At 43.6% G+C, this 3,766-nt stretch overlaps 1 pseudogene; it reads left to right on the top strand.

Annotated features, from left to right (window-relative positions):
- The first annotated feature begins 870 nt into the window (after positions 1-870).
- On the top strand, positions 871-2,620 carry LOC132219914 (uncharacterized protein C1orf131-like; annotated as a pseudogene).
- The last annotated feature ends 1,146 nt before the right edge of the window (positions 2,621-3,766 follow it).

Raw genomic sequence — 3,766 nt, 5'->3', positions numbered from 1 at the left:
TTAGTATTAGAAATAGAATGAGAGAAAAGCCAACAAGGAAGGAGACAGCTAAGTTACATCTACAAAACATGGGAAACTCTAGGTTCTCTCGAAACTTGGAGAAATTGAAAAATATTTCAGTCCCTTGTGTACCACTTAATTTAAGAAAGATTTCAAGCAAATGAGAATATTTAAAAAGTATTATAAATCATAAGGACCTTTGTAAGAAGATGTTTTTATCTCATAGCAAATTCCAATCATGAAGAAGAATCATAGTTTGTTCCCATGCTCTGTGGGAAGGATGACAAAGACAATGGATGATGTCTGCCCTGGGTGTGGAACAGGGAAGGCTCATACGGACCACGCATCCGCTCTCCCTTTATTCAATCTTTTGTTCGGATGCTTCTGAATAAGAGTCCTAAAAATGAGCTTTGTCAAAACATACGCAAAGTGTGTTCTTAATGTTATTTCTATTCATACCACAAAAGATAAAGAATGAGTGTGTTCTTCCAAGGAAGCTGACATATATTTTGCCAACAATGCATTCTATTAAATGCATTCATAAAGGTCATGACCTTTTCTGACTATCATTCCTAGAACTATTTTATTATGACCACAGAAAATAAGAAAACCAACATTTTTCTTAGGTGGCTCTGTAAAGCTGAATGATGAGATGTTTAATTTTTCATAATAAAAACAACAAAAAAGAAGGCAAACTTACAAGGAAGAAAAACACAGTATTTCTAGAGTGGGTCACCAGAGTACATTTCATGGTAGGTAAAAACCATGAGGAAGAGGATAGCAGGTAAAGTTCTGAGATACGAAAAATCAAAATACATGAAAGGAAGTGAGGGCGCAGCGCGCGCAACCCGCACACCCGCGAGACCCGCGATGGCGCACGAGCAGGGGCAGGGTCCTCCCCGCCTCCCCGCCTCCCCGCCTCCCTCCCGCCAGCTGCTGGACTCGGTGCTCCAGAACCTCTAAGACTTTGGAGAGACAGAAGATGAAGTGGAACAGAAAAGGATCCGAAAGAAAAAGGAAATCAAGAAGAGAGATGTGGGGACCCCCGTGGCCTGGGAGCCGAGCCCGCTCCCCCACCTGGTGCTCCTGTAAGAGGCCTAGAAAGAGGGCTTCGAGCTTCTCGGGGCTCCGGGAAGAGCCGCAGCGCGCCCCCTCCATGACCCCCGGAGGCCCCCGCTGGGCCACAAGCCCCTGGGGGCGGGGGGGGGGGGGCAGCATCGCCCTCTCCCCTGGACAGGAGGGAGCCAGTGGAAGTGGTGGAATTCCACAGCAGGAGTAAGAAAAAGAAACAGAAGCCGGATCAAGATGAGAACGCCCAGACCAAAACTAGTATCCTTGAGAAAGATGTGAATATACAAGAATTTAACTTAGAAAAGGCTCTGCTGGAGGTGCACCGGTTTGGGATCACAGGCTACGGGAAGGGGAAGGAGAGAGTCCTGGAACGGGAGCATGCGGTCATGCTGGGCGCACAGCTGTGCTGGGCTGCATATCTGGCACTTTGGCCAGATGGGGCGGCTGTGCTTTCTGTTCCTAAAACACATAGATAAGAAGGTGCTGACATCAGGCCAGGCCTTGAGATATGGTCTCATGGTCCCTTCTCAATATGCTGTACTCTCTGTTCCTAAAACATATAAATAGGAAGGTAATGATGCTATACTGTGTCGGGAACTAAGGTTTTGTAACTTTGTGGTTTTTGCAAATAAAAATGCTGTAATTCCTGTAGTCTGGGCTGCAGTTCAGCCTTTGCTTCGGCAGGGTGCTGTAGCTGTAGTCAGCTGGCCAGCTTAATGAAGGCTCTTAAATTTAAATTCTGAGTCGGTGGTCTATCTCGCTGAGTGAACCCATAACACAGCCTCCCCAAAAGAGTTATGTGAATTACAAGGTTTTGCAGGAGCAGATCAAAGAGAAAAAGGCAGCCAAGGAAGAGGAAAAAAGAATGGCCCAGGACACAGACATTTTCAAGCAAAAGAAGAAGAAAGGGCAGGAGGACAGGAAATCCAAGAAGAAGAAAGCAGCTCCCAGTATTTTGTCAAGTGGACGGATTGGCCAGGTTGGAAAATTCAAAAATGGGACCTTGATTCTGAGCCAAGTTGACATCAGGAAAATAAACTCTTCCCGCGCGGCTAAGTGAGCTGCTGCTGAGCCAGAGGGATGGGGAAGCCCTTGTACTGAGACTGGGCCGGCGAGACTCCAGACTGTTATTTATTTCCTGTTTCATGACTGTTCTTTGAGGGAAAAATCAGATAGGACCAGTACAGCTTTTGGGGTTAATGTGTCTTGAGGGGCCACGTTGGGCCAACCACAAGCCATGAGTATGTAAAGTAAACCTGGCGAAAGACGTTTAATTTTCCCAGCACGTCACTCGAGTTTCACTTTCACTGGTGTTTTGTGCATTTGCTCGTAATAAGATTTCTCATGAATGCACTGATTTATAAGGGCTAATAATTAGCTTTCAATCGCCATTTAATTTTCTAAAAACGATTTGATGTCACTGTATCGTGAAAGAGCTAACAATGTGGTCATTTGTCAAGTTATTTTGTGGGAAAAGCAGCTTCCATGTTCAGTCTTTATATGAAGTCTACTTCACAGGAAGGGACGTAAATAAAATTCACCCTTTGGGGTGTGTGTGGCTGTGAAAAAAAATACATAAAAGAAAAATCATAACGTACAAAATCATGAAAAGACATGAACAAGCATAGGAAATAAATAAGTTTTGAAGAATAATGAATGTTAGTTCATTCATGTTCATTAATTACATAGATGTCAGGAATGAGATATTTTCATTATTTAGCAATAACATATTTATGTATTTTCAAATTTTGTATTTCAAAGTGTAAATTCGGAGTCAAGGGACTGTTTTTAACCACATAGAATAAATAAAAAGCATTTTCTTTGTACAATATATTCTCAGAATAGTGCAATGGAGCTTCCAGAGATACTTAAAAAGCCAAACCAAACAATGGTGGCTGTTTCCAGAGATGTCTGCCAGAGGTGCTCTTGAGGGTAGAAGACTGATAGAGGAAGAGAATGAAAACACAAGACATGTATGTGTTTTGAGAGGAACCAATGGAGAAACTATTAAATCATTTTTACCAAGATTTGATTTGGGTTTATTTTCAAGGACATTTTGCAAAGCTTTGATTGGTCCTTTCTTTGTTTCACTTTCAAAAAGTCTGGGCTCTTATTCCTGGACTGCTGGTTGGGTATGCCTGAATACAAGGTCTAGAAACAGTCCTGTGTTTGTAAACTAGCGCTGGGGAAAACGACCCTGACTGGTAGAATTTGCCAATGCATGTGGTGTAAATTCTTCCACCATGGCTGATTTCCAGCTACCACTAAGATGTCATTGAAGGCTGAGTTTGGAAGAGAGGCACAGCATGGACTCTAGCCCGCTTCAGGAAGGAACTACCCAGAACTCTAATGGTTTTGCTTCCTAACCTATGTCTGCATATTGTTATTGGCATCATATTGGGAACACTTTTCCTCTCACTCTGTGGACTTCCTGAAACCCCTGAGTGAGGGTTCAACTTTCAGGTCCTCACCAAGACAAGAAAATGTGGACCAGGAGATTATCCGAGCTGCTAGCTTTATCCCTTCAGGTGAGCATCCACAAAGGGAACAAAACATTGCCAGGGGACCAAGGGAATCAGAGGACCACATGAGGACAAACAATTCACTCACTCTCTCCATGAAGTCACCGGAGCCACAACCCTCCACCAGGAGGGATGGGGACATGACATCTGAACGGTTGCATAGTGTGTCTAAA

Source organism: Myotis daubentonii, chromosome 17 (assembly GCF_963259705.1).
Source record: "Myotis daubentonii chromosome 17, mMyoDau2.1, whole genome shotgun sequence".
NCBI classification, from domain to species: domain Eukaryota; kingdom Metazoa; phylum Chordata; class Mammalia; order Chiroptera; family Vespertilionidae; genus Myotis; species Myotis daubentonii.
Note: the sequence above shows the minus strand (reverse complement) of the source record. Positions and strands in the feature narration are given on the sequence as shown.